Raw genomic sequence first — 14,199 nt, 5'->3', positions numbered from 1 at the left:
ATTGCCATGACCCAAAAGATGAAGCTGCTTCCCCCTGATTGATGGCTAGTAGAAATTTTGGACATACCTGGACATCTTCCTGACCATTGCCCATTGAATAGCCCTAGCATTCTCCAGAATATCATAGTTAAAGTTTGGGTTAAAGCCAATCATCTGTTTTGGGTTTGGTACTCCCTTGTTCATCCTGATCAAACAGGTTTCATGGCACATCACGTCACTAGACATAACATCTGTTGTGTCCACAAGGCTTGGGCCTAAGCTGATTATCGGAGGCACAAACAATCCTTTTGGCAGATTTCCATATGGCTTTTGACTCTGTAAGCTGGCACTACATGTTCTTCTTCTGACAAAACAGAATTTTGGTCCCAGGTTTCTCAGCCGCATACATCTATTTTATACTAATCTGCTGTCCTGGGTGGAGGCTCCCTCTCTGATATTTTCCCAAGTGCAAGGGGGAATGAGTCAGGGGTGTCACTACTGTTATTATCTATCATAAATGATGATGGCAGGGCGACTGAGGATAGATGCACTAATCACTGGGTAGGATGGACTCTGGGTACCTCACATTAAATATCGTTATGCACTGACATCCTTATATTTTTAGATGACTCTTGGGAGTCCAGACCCAAGATCCTCAAAATACTTTAAATATTCAGAAGATGTTCTCGCTCATCATTAGAAAGGATGCATCCGCATGTATTCCATGGGCTGTCTCACTTCAGCCTTATAATGGGCCAAAGACCTACAGGACCCAGCGGATGGATTTATATATCTTGGTGTTTATGTGACAGAAAACTCACATAGGGTATGAGATAGGAACATCCAAATCCAGTTGGACTGCCTGACTCGAGACCTGGGGTTTTAGTCTGCACTTCCTTCATTCTTTATGGGACTCTCCTCAATTTAAAAGATGGTTGTCTTGCCAAGCCTTTTGTAACAATTACAAAATTATCGTTTCCCCAATCACTTTCTTTTTTAGGCCAGTTAATACAATACGGAGGGAATTCCCATGGAACCACTGGTCCAGGGAAATGCCCTGTCTAAAGGCTAGAAGTCTACATACGAGGGAGGTATACTACTGTGGAAATCACATCATATTACATGGTGTCACATCTCATTATCATTAATTAATCATGGTTTGACAGTAGAGAGGACTCTACTTTTGTATCAGAGACGTGGGCAATGAAAGAAATGGCACTCTTAATATTGCTTTAATGGGTGGGTTCCCCCAAGGCTCTTTGCCCTGGCTGCAAGGGTGGCACTTAAGGTGTAGACGGACACTAACAGAGCTCTGGGGTTGGGGGGGCGTGACCAAGGAGACCCCTGTGGTTTGTGACCGGAATAAGACAAGTGTCTGACTGTAATAAAGATACTCCTTCAAGAAGATTGATGATAGTGGAGATTTATTATCAGTTGTACAGATCCAACATCAACGGTCAAAACTGCAGCTCAGCTCCTAAAGTAATGACCACTCATCACCCCAACATTCCATGACATCTCATGGTTCCGTTCAGCAGCATTCCTGACTAGATTACAACACATCTCCCTCCCCATGAAATAACCAAAAACAATAACAATAAAATAAATAAATGATAACAACAGTATAACAAATTTCACCCAATAGCAATGCCAGTTCATTTCATAACATAGTCCTTGAATCTAACAGGAAGATTCCCCCTTCTTCGAGCAGTTCTACTGAAAACAGAATCTCTACTCGTAGCTTGTCCTTCTTCACAAGAAGGAGTACTTTCATCCACATTTTCTCCAACACCCCTCTCATTCCCAACTGGATGGCACACATCCGTGGAACTCCTCAAACACTTCACCAACCTGGACATGCTCCACACACAACCAGTGTTCACCCTCACAACATTTTTCCGAATTGAAATTATCATGAAAGGACCAATAAAAGAAGATCTCCCCTTCAATGTGTGTTTAGGGTTTTTAACCATGACTTTGTCACCAATGTTCCACTTCTTACTCTTCACTCGCATTCTAGAATCATAATCCACTTTATACTTGTTTTGATAATCCAAAATTCTTCTATGTCTCACTTCCATAGGAACCGCAACACCAGAACTCACCGGCAGCCATGATGGATTCAACTTAGAGATAGCCTTCCTTCCCCTCAAGGCCTCAAAAGGCGACAACTGAGTGAGCGCATTTGGTGTCGTGCGGTGCGCCCACCATGTGTCCCTCAACACACTACTGAACGAAACCCTAGAATTAAAAGAGCGCTGTGCACAATCCTTCACCACACGATTCATTCTTTCTGACAATCCATTAGCTTGGAGTGCATACAGTGCAGTTTTCTGATGTACAATGTTGTGATCTTTGAGAAACTCTTGCATCTCATGAGATACAAATTGCACCCCATTATCAGTAATTAAAATTTTAGGCACGCCTTCCGAGACAAAAACATCCTTCAAGAAATCAATCACCGTCCTCGTATTCACCGAGGAAGCACACTTCGTGACTACCCATTTGGAAGTGTAATCCACAAGCAAGATGACAAATCGCTCATACGACGGCAACAACTCAAATGGACCCAAAATATCCAGTCCTAACTTAGACCAAACTCTATCTGGAACCTCCACAGGAGATAATGGCGCTCGGTTAACCACATGAGACTTATCACTAGATGCACAAGACACACAATCTCTGACAACGCCTTCAACCATACGATCCATGCCAGGCCACCAGTACCTTTGTCTCACCCGAGCCTTGGTGAGACTTCTCCCTAAAAGTCCCTCATGAGCTGTATTGACAATCTTGTTTCTGAATTCTACAGGCGGAACTATTCTTTCACCTCTCATAAGATTCCCACCAATGTATGAGAGTTCATCCCTGACCGACCAATATGCTCACATCTCGGGATCCAACATTTTGTAATCTGACCAACCCTGATTGACCCACAACTTTAACAGACCCAACTCCTTATCTCTGTCCACACCAGCAGCACAGGCGTAGCTAGGGGGGGCGGTGGGGGCGGTCCGCCCCAGGCGGCACTATTTTCGGGGCGGCACGGCGGCGGCTGCGCTACACACGTGACGTGTATAAAGTGCAGGCGCAAATGCTTGCGAATGCTGCTGCACGCACGTTTTCAGGCCGGCCTGGAGTCTCCTGGAGAGTTGAGGCACACTGCTTCCAGCAGACTTGGGGTTTGGGCAAAACTCGGAATCGTACTTCTGATTGCGGCCACAAGCGCCCTTTAAATTGCAGCAAAAAGTAAGTAGAGCAGGGTATTCTCCGCTTTTGTTTTCTAAGTCATAATTTAAATAGGCAGCCGCCGGCCGGTAACTGTTAGGCTATAAATAAATAATTCTTGTTTATTGTCAGGGCAGGCTCTCATGGCGTGGATCCGATCACAGGAGTGGAAGTTGTAAGAGGGTGGATGTCCTGTTATATGTGGTTCCTCCTCGCCAATGCCTCACCCACCGGCGGCAGAAGCACACTCAGTATTCCCTCATTAATCTACCGCGCCCAGCAATAAGTTTTGTTTCTCCGCTGCTCACCATCTGTTTCGTTTCACTGGTCCATTGGAGGCTTGTTTACTTCTGTTCCTCTTGGACCTTCACCGATGAGGCTAGCAGGAGCAAGGCTAGTGCTAGAGGCAAGAATGGCAAATCAGGGGTAGCAGCTGCTAGGCCCGGCTACCCTTCATTGACATAGATGAGCGTTGTTGTATTATGGGTTCTATTTAACTTCGCTTTAGTTAGCTCTAGGCCACATTATATAAGAGTGCATGTCTATTTCTCTGTGAACAAGCTGTGCACGTTCATGTTTTATTTTGCTTTTAGAAAAACACAGCTGAATTGTAAACTCAGCTGCAAACCATGGTCTCATGTAATACAATAATGTTTCACTAGTATCCCTGGGTCAGGATGTTCTGATGTTGCAACACTGTACGGCAGCTCTGCTGAGCCTCCGTTTAACAGTCAGCTATTTTGTTTAAGAAACATATTTTATTTTGTCAGTTATTACATACCATACGACGCTCCCCATCTCAGGAAACTGTCGGTATATATCCGGCCACAAAATATTGACATTGACATTTTGTTTACAATATTGGTAAATGAAACAAATATAAAGCAATAACCGTTTCCCATTGTAACCTCCCCCCCATTGTGCGGCCACCGATTCATGCCCCAAATCTATTAAGCTATCCAACCACTACATAAGAACCACATAGTGTTTCTTCACACAACACAATGTCCCGCATCTTCCAATATCTACGCTAATGCATAATTTCACCCTTGATCCGTTGGTTCCAACCAGCTCCTTTCAATGCACTCATGCATGCCTCATGCATGCCTCATGCATGCCTCCACAGCCTGGCTGGCTCTGTCAGTGGATGGCGCGTGACTAACTCCAGACAGGATCAGGTATTTTTTTACAAATCCTGCCGGGCCCCCAGGAAGACATTGCTGCGACCCTGGTAGGGCCATGGCAAGAAAGTAGTCCACTTGTTTCCTGTTACATTACTGTGAGCGCTGTTTTTAAAAGACACCCACCGCGCACACTCCAGTTCTGCTGCTGAGAGCATTTGCTCTTTCTGCCCCGGTCAGAGCACCGTGGTGTATGGACTGCCCCACAGACTCGAGCAGAGCAGTCAGCAGTGAGTTTGCCACTGCAGCTTAGAAACTACAGCCCAGGCAGGATGTTCCCATTGGTAAGTGGCCTGTTACACTACGACGCAAGCACTAGAATCCGTGCAGTGATGTTTGTGTTTAGGAAGAGAGCGCGCAATAAGGTTCAGATTGCAATAAGAAAATGAGTTGAGTTGCTGAACTAAGTGCGATAAGGGGTTCCGTAGACAAACATGATCTGGCAATTTTACACTGTCAAATGCAGTTTGTCTGTGGCTTTGCATGAAGCAGTAATGATTACAAGTGTAAAATCATGTAAGGTGTTAGTAGTTTGTGGGCATATAATCGTTTTACAGTAGGATCAGGTGTTTTGCAGCAGTTTCAAGTTCTTTTCATAACTTGTCCATGCTCAAATGAGTGTAATTTCTTAACGTTTATCTGTTTCCATGTACTTAATTTGTTGATTTTGCTCAAAACATAGTGTCGTACATTTAGTAGTTGAATGTCATTCATAGGTCTCCTGAAACCTTGAAAATGTCACACATAAGCTTTCTTAAAATGTGGCACCTATGCAGTCTGTGTTTCATGTCAGATAGTTCCCTTCCATTTCTGGTGCTTTGCAATAGTTTTAAGATCTTTGTAGAGTTTTTGGTTGCTGAAATGGCTTTAATGTCTGATATATATGTTTCCCTCATCTTCATTGCTGGCGAGAAAGTGTCACTCATAGTTGTTGAATGTCACTCATAAATAATTACATTGAAAATATGAAAACGTCACACATAAGCAATCTGAAACCTTGGCAGCTATGAAGTCCATGCTGGAGGTGGGACTGGAGCGCCGACTGCTGCTCCCTGTAACAGTCCGGTGAGAGACGAGCCAGGGCTGTCCAATCTGCAGGTGGACGGCAGCCCTGAGCCCTGCCCGCAGCCTCGTGTTTAACTTTGGACCAGCAGCAGGGCATCGCTGACCTTTGAACCCATAAGTAATAATACAAACACACCCTGAGCTCTGCACCACCACCAACCTGTTTATTGGAGGCTGTTTCGCAGCAACCCATAGCGAACCCCTGGTCCGGGATCAATGTGCAAGGTGCCGGGGAGGCCGGGGGTGAGAAAGAGCTATACATCCCAAGACTCAGGGCCGGGGCGGAGCCAGGCCTTAGCGAGTCCGAACACCTGCAGCCAGGCTGCGGGCGCGCTCGAGTCCAGCGCGATTTCATCTCTTCTAGCCACCCTAGACCACGCTCCATTGCAGCCATCCTAAACAGTCACCTGGAAACACCATCATAGCGTCTCCAATTCTCAACCTCCCCCACCACGGCACCCCCACACCCCTAATTTCTAAATCTTAATCTTCTTGAAATCGAGCCGCACCACTCTCCTTCAGTAATAGATTTCCTGACCTCTGTTACAGATGACCTGATCTCTCACGTGTTTTCTTCTTCTCTCAAACCATCACCAGCCCCCTTTGCCTGCCTCCACTCACCCACTCACGACGACCCCCCCCTTACCTTCACGGGGCCCTTCACACTCTCTCCCCTTGTGCATGGGTGACCTGTGATGCTTTTGCCACCCAAACACATCCTTTTTCCCCTTCCTATAGCGCACAGCGTCATTCACAAAGCGCGCGGTGGAACCTTCAAGCCCACTACCACCCCATGTCTAAATTATTGCTAGAGCTCCTATTGCTTCCGCCCAACACCCATCTTGGTAGCCTTTAGGCAAACAAACTTTAACAAACGAGCCCCCCTCCGAGGTTAGAAGACAGTAGTTCTCGCAGTTTTGACTGTTTAGTCACTGACCTCTGTTACTTCAGCAATACTGGAAGTTATACAGTTCTTTTACCAGGAGTGCAGGCCTTTGGAAGGCATGTGGATGAGAGAGCATGAAACTGCCTGCGCTGTGGGCAAAAATAGGCACATTGTATTTTTTTTTTGCTCTTGAAAGTAATGGGGGTAATTTGGGGAAAAAATTGGCAAAGCAGGTTTTGTTTTTGGGTAAAATTATTCCTTCCTAAAATGGAATGACTTGAGGCTGTGGACTTTCTTGCAGCTCCAGCACATGGATGGGGACTAACCTAGTTAGTCAGTATGCAAGTGACATCATGGTGTGTGCCATCACAGTCAGTGATGTCACAATGCATGACATCACACATGGCATCACAGTAAGTGACAGCACAAGAAGTAACATCAGATATTATGATCTCACACATTTGTTTTTATTAGGTATATCATGAGTGCATTTAAGCACATTATGAGATTTTTTTGGGGGGTTGTGCTAAAAAAGAAGTGGCGCAATCCCGATGCAAAATCTGCGTCTCAACTAATTTAACACATTTTTTATAACCCTGCCACAAAGAAATTGGCAACAAGGAGAAGCATGTTAGTAGATCTTTTATAATTAATTGGTTACAAAGTCTGCACTGTCTAATATTTTTATAGGGTTAAGACATCTGTTGTAGAGGTGCCCAGTAAATATCAGGGAATAATAGTTGGTGAGATAACCCTGGAGGTTAAAATATTTCTTGGAGAGATTTCTGTTTGTGTAGTCCCAGATCTGACTCAAAGTAGTATAGAAAGTTAATGTGCCTGCAAAGCACATCATGTAATATGCAGATGGCAGAATTGTTTTTTTTATTTTTATGTAGCTAGGTAAGTGGGTTACTGCTTTGAACACAGATCCTTTTGTTACTTGCAGTTCTTAAATTCTAAGCCTTTTAATATAGCACAGGATAGCACAGGTGTAGGATATGTGACTCCTACACCTTTTAACCCTCAGTGACTCATGCAACACATCTTGTACACTGATTTACACGCTTGCGTGATTTATTGTCAATCTGCATGTTATGTAAATCTCTCTTACACCCTGCATTGGGATGCGAGGTTAGTGTTGGGCACATTGCAACTCCGCTCCGACCTTTGCTTTCACCTGCAGTGGAGTAGAGAGTGGAGTCATAACCTAAACACTGCCAATCCTCCCCCGCTGCTCGCCGTCCTTTTTCCCCCGCATCCCCCCACCCGCTACCTGCCATGGGCGGCAATCTGGGAGATAGCCCCGGGCCCCAGAAGCTCTAGCTACGCCACTGACCATCAGTCCATGTTTCTTGTGTCAAGGAAGATTCCGTAACCCAACACACATTCTCAACCTCATCATCATCACCTATTTCCTCTAAAGGTAACCAAGAAAGACAATCTGCAGACTTGTTATTGGACCCTGGTATGTACTGTACCAGAAAATTAAATTCTTGCAGACCTTCACTCCAGCGTTTAATCCTAGGTGTGATATGTTCACTACGTCTGCAAGAAAATATCTGAACAAGAGGACGATGATCCGTCCTAACTAGGAAAGGAATTCCCCACAAATAAAATTTAAAATGTTGAGCAGCCCAAAAAATACTTAGAGCCTCCCTCTCAATACAAGAATAATTTTTCTCCGCTCCCCTAAGAGCCCTGGAAGCAAACGCAACAGTCTTGTGTTCTCCATTGACCTCCTGAGAAAGCACCGCACCCAATCCCTTGAGACTAGCATCCGTAGTCAACACCGTCTTTTTGTTGACATCAAAATGCCCCAACGTAGGCATTTTCCCACTCTCAATCTTGATCATATCGAAAGCCTTCTGACAATCACTAGACCACACAAAATGTGTCCCTTTCTTCAACAATGCTCTAATAGGCTCAGTCACACAAGCAAAACCCCTAACAAATTTCGCATTAAAACTCAGCAAGGCCCAAAAATGACCTTACCTCCTCCTTATCCTTTGGAGTTGGAGCATTCACAACACTTTGTGCTAGTTCCAGTTTTGGTTGGATACCATCACCTGATATCACATGACCCAAGTAGGAAACTGTCTCTACCCCAATACGACATTTTTCTTTTTTTACAGTTAGTCCCTTCGCCTTCAATCTCTCTAGAACCTCCAACAATGTTCGGCCATGTTCCACCTTTCCTTTACCATAAATCAAGATATCATCTTGAAAAAACATGATGTTACTTATGCCTTCTAAAACTTTCTTCATAACCCTCTGGAAACATGCCGCTGCCGATGCCAACCCAAACGGCATCCTCAAGAAGCGGAATGCTCCCAGAGGTGTTACAAATGACGTAAGATGTCTTGATTCTTTGTGCAAAGGAACTTGATGGTAAGCAGACGATAGATCTAGTACACTAAAAATGCGAGCCCCTTTTAGTGTGCTGAGAGACTCTGATATATTAGGTAGGGGTTGCCGATCTACCCAAATCCACTCATTCAAACTCCTCAAGTCCACACACATCCTGACCGCTGTACCACCATCCTTTGGGGCCAAAACAATCGGGGCCAACCACTCTGAGGACTCTATCTCCTCCATGACTCCCAACTTCAACAACCTATCAAGCTCAGATTTCAGTGGCTCCATCATCATGTTGGGTACTTTCCTTACTTTATGTACACAAGGTACGGCTCGGTCTTTTAAAATAATTTGGTGTTCAAAGCCCTTCAAACACCCTAAATCTTCAGTAAAGACTTCAGGAAACTTGCTGAAATACATACAATTCTGATCACCCAATGTACCACTTTCAACCTCTTGATCTACCAACATGACTTGCTCATTAGGATTTTTAGCATTCGGATTGAGCATGATGCCCAAATCACCTTGATGCCTCCAGCCCAATAAATTGTCTCCTCTTTCCGCCACATAGACCTTCCCCACCGTGCTTCTATCCTTGAATCTGATACATGCTTGAATATACCCTAAAACATTTATTTTTGCACCTCCATAACTGAGAGGACTGATGTGAGGTGGAAGAAGCACCACATTGTCAAAACCAACCACTTCATCCCATTGTTTGTTCCCGATCATTGTGAAAGGGGAGCCTGAGTCTGCCAGAACCATAAAGTCAAAATCATCAACCGAAATTCTACATTCAGGCATGGTTAATTTCCCTCCATCAATCTTACCAATGCCATCATTAACATTCAAAATTATTGTGCGCACAACCTCCGTCTTCTTGTCTGGGTTACGAGTTGACTTACAGACCCTAGCAAAATGTCCCTTGACCCCACACTTCATACAAATAGACTCTTTGGCATAACAATGAGGATAGTTTGAAAAATGAGAAGAACTGCCACACCTATAACATTTCATTTTGGATAAATCTTTGGATTTCTTATCACTCTCACTCGGGTTAGCACGAGCTTCCTTGTCAAATCTAGAAGGTTGGTTTTTGAGACTTGCGTGCATGAGTCTTTTTCGGTCGTTTTAGACTTCTCATGAGGAGAAATTCTCGCCACATTTTCCACACACTCTAAATTCTCTGCCTCATGAACTACATGAACTTCACTAGTTTCCTTTTTCTCTTCATGGTTTTTCCTCATTTCTTTCACCCAGGAAGAGGTATTCTCCATACCCTCCACAATTGCTACTGCTTCCACCAATGTAGGGTTTTTAGATAGAAGCTTTTCTTGCACACGGGTACTATTAGCGCATCGCACTAATTGATCTCTGACTAAAGAATCAGAAAAATCCCCAAACTCACATGTCCGTGCAAGAGTTTTAAGCGATACAACATAACTCTTTACTCTTTCATTGCTCCCTTGTACCCTAGTGAAAAACTTATGTCTCTCAAGAACCACATTTATCCTGGGTCCAAAATATCTTTCTAACATTGTCATAGACATCTCATAAACATCATTGGAGTCACCTTCACCAGTTCCCACCGGAATAAGATCCATACTGTCATATATGTTTCGTCCCTCAACCCCCAAATTATGCAATAATATGGCTTGTTTCCTAGTGGCCGAAAACTTTACCCCTCCTATAGCTACAATGTAAGAGTCAAATAAATTTCTCCACCTTTTCCATGGAAGTATGGGGTCACCTTTTTCTGAGAGAAAAGCCGGGGATTGGGACATACTTGTTGAAGAGGCCATCCCAAATTAAATTATGTGTAAACTAACTAATTCAACTTGTGTAAAATCAGTGTGGGAAAAATTACATACTATGTACTCTTATCCAAAATAAAATCCCCCCCCCCCTTTTTTTTTTTTTAAGTTGAGAGAAATGTCAACACAATATAACCATTCTTCTACAATAAAAAAAATAAACTAAAATAACCAAAGTAGTCACCGTTGTCCAACTGGTCAAGAATGTCCAAAAGATCCGAAGGAATTAACGTAGTTTAGTATATGCCGCTTAATATGCTGCTTAGTCACGTTATCAGCCAGGAAATCCCATTAATCACCAAGGCATCTCAAAGACCCAAAAAAAACGCGATGTTCCGTCTCGCTGGTTCCGCAATATGGCTCTTGCGCGAGGTCACGCTGCTTAACCTTAGCGTGATGACGCGAGAGAAGACGTCACAAGCAACTTGTCCGAGAAGAGACTCCAGCAGATGGAAGCGTTCCGCTCATGGATGCCGAACTCAGCAAAGCAGAATGGATTCACGCGGAAGAACTCGCGGCGTCCTCGTGTACGAACGCTCCTCCGAATCAAAAGGAAACAGCTAGTGACCGTTCCCCACAGGTAAGAGAAGAGAACATCCAACCTTTGAAAACAAGTCTTTAGCCGTAGGAAATCCGTAAAACTGAAACTTGAATTTGAATAAATAAATAAGCTTCAAGTTGCAGCCGATTACTAACGGCGTTAAACTTCCTTACAAAGTCAAGATTTCCTTGAAAATGTATAAGCTCAACCACCGTGCTTATGTCGATTCTTCACAATTTTAAATCCAACAATTCCCAAGGTAGACACACAGTCCAGATAGCGTTCCTTTTTCGTGGGTTCAAATGAAAATTCAACCATTGAAGTCCAAAAACAAAAATGTTGGGGAGTTAATGCTGGAGGTGCTTGTCCCCAATCAAGCCAAAACGTCCATCGTCGCCAGTGTAATAAAGATACTCCTTCAAGAAGATTGATGATAGTGGAGATTTATTATCAGTTGTACAGATCCAGCATCAACGGTCAAAACTGCAGCTCAGCTCCTAGAGTAATGACCACTCATCACCCCAACATTCCATGACATCTCATGGTTCCGTTCAGCAGCATTCCTGACTAGATTACAACACTGACCTATAGGGATTCAAGTCCTGAGATACCACTGGTATCTCTAGGTTGGGAGATGTTTTATTCGGTATGGTGTTAAACTTCAATGCCGAATTACAAGGGGAGTGTGATCAGCAGTGCTGTCAGTTTTTCATGTTCCTACAGCTCTGAAACGCCCTTCCACCTTACACAGCAGATCTAGAAGAATTACTGAACTATAGCTGCATAGAGACTAAATTCCTAATAGACAGTTTCTAAGATACCTCAGGATTACCACTTGCGAGTGACTAAATTGAATTATGCTTTTGATCAACTGCTAGAGGCCTGAGCCAGTGACCTAGGACCCCTAACAGTTGACGATTGGAGAGAGGCTCAAGCCTGCAACCCAAGAAACTACTATTGCTTCGCAGTCTAGAATCAATCAACAGAAATACTTACATAGATTGAACTGTATGCAGGAAAGGCAATGGAAGATGGGGTGATAGCTTTGCCAAATTGTCTGAGATGTGGGGATTGCTGCTCTTTCAGGAGGGTGTGCTTATGTGCCTGTGGTGGATGCTGGGATGGAGACTCCCCAGGAATCCCAAATTCACTCTTCTTCATGTCACAACGAATTCTGATAATAGATACATTGCTCACCTAGAGATACCGTGTTAATCAAGACTCTCCGCAATAACTATAAGCAGGCAATTGCTGAGACGAAAAGGGTTTTACAAGAAGAGGCATGGGTCAATTTGAGATGAGCTGCTGAGACAAGGTATAGTAAGCTGTTTTAGAATACGATTAATGCCCCTTTTCTGAAATCTGATAAGATCCCAGAGCTTGACTCCTTTGTAGCCTGCGATGCATAGGTGGAACCGTTTCCCAAACTTTTTAATGATATTATAAACTTGGGCAGAGAATTGGGGACTGATCGAACCTGCAGTTTGCATCCCATCCCACTTAACAACACTATTGATAAAGTTATTTGCACTATAAATTTTAGTGCTAGTGAAAGGGCCCCAGGACCGGGTGATATCCCGGTAGATGTTTTTAACGCATCCAACGAACTATGGGGACCTATTTTAACAAGGGTTTTCAAGACAGTGAAAAGTACAATCCCTTAGTCCTGGTCTGTGTCAATAATCATCCCCATTTTAAAAAAAGGTATCAAATCAGATCCTAAATGCTACCACTCCATTTCCTTCCTTGACTCTGCTATAAAATTGATGAGTAGGGTTGTGTTACAGAGGCTGGAGGAATTGGCCCAGGAAAATTATATTCTTTCCCCAGCCGATTGTGGGTTAGCAGGGGCCTGGGAACAACGGAACAATGAGTCAATTTAGACCTGTTAATAGGGAGATAAACCAGGGCTACGCCGGGGTCTCAGTACCTCTACTTTGTAGATCTTAGCAGTACGTTTGACCTAGTTGGTCATTCTATCCTATGGTCAACCCTGATTTGCCTTGGTGCTCCTATGGCAATTATTAGTTTCTTGGCTCGCCTTTATAAAAATCTATTGAGCAAAGTCTGTTATGGTCCACGGGGTGAATGCTCACCTGATTTTAGTGTAGGAAAGGGTATTAGACAGGGATGCATATAAGCCCCTTTATTGCATTTGCTTTTGATCAATGGACTGGACGAAGCCTTGCAGGCGCTTCAGGCAGATGTACCCCTCATTCCAGGGCGCCCATTTCTGGTGTTGTTATACGCTGATGATGCCGTATTATTATCTAGGACCCCCAATGAATTGCAGAAATTGATGGTAGCCTTCAGGGAGTATATGGCATCTAAAAAAATGATAATCAACAAATCAAAGACTTTCACTATAATATGTGGGAAACAATCAAATATAGGTAGGCCTTCTATATCAAAGGCTCCCTAATCAACAGAATGAATACATTTTGCTAAATGGGGGTCCAGTTTACAAATTATGGCATGTGGGTGCAAAAGATTGCAAATGCTAAACTTAAAATAAGCAGGAATTGTGAGGGGATTTGTACTTTTTCATCTAAACAGGGTCAGCCCCCTGTTATAGAAATGATTGAGATTTACAAGACACAAGTAGTACCTGTTGCTACATTTGGGACTGGACTGTGGGGGTACACTACTAGCAAATCTCTCCAAGTGGAAGAAAATACCTTTTTAAAATGGCTGCTTTGTTTGCTAGCCTCAGACCCATTCCTGATTGTGAATAAAGAGGTGGGAGTTGTTTTTTCTGGAGTATTTTCTATTAATGAAACCATTGTTGCTTTCACTCTTCTTCTGGATGAAAGAAGAAACTAGCTTTACCAAGCTGAATATACTTGATTTTTAAAAATTGGATTATGCCTTCTGCATTCCATGGCTGGCCTAAATAGTTTCACGTTTAAGTCTATGTTCCATTTGGCAGTGGGGGAGTGGCCAACACAGGTATTAGCAGTAACCAAGAGTCTCAGTAAAGCTACTTTTTGTTTGTATAGGTCTGAAGCTAGACTTCGTGTAGAGTAAAAGAAAACAATGGTTGCTATGTATATGTCCTTGGAGGAAAGGGAGGTGTGTCAGGAGTATTTAATGTGTGTTAAAAAACAGCCAACAATAGTATGTCCTGACTAGACTTAGAAGTGGTATGGT

This window comes from Triturus cristatus, chromosome 6 (genome assembly GCF_964204655.1).
Source record: "Triturus cristatus chromosome 6, aTriCri1.1, whole genome shotgun sequence".
NCBI classification, from domain to species: domain Eukaryota; kingdom Metazoa; phylum Chordata; class Amphibia; order Caudata; family Salamandridae; genus Triturus; species Triturus cristatus.
Note: the sequence above shows the minus strand (reverse complement) of the source record.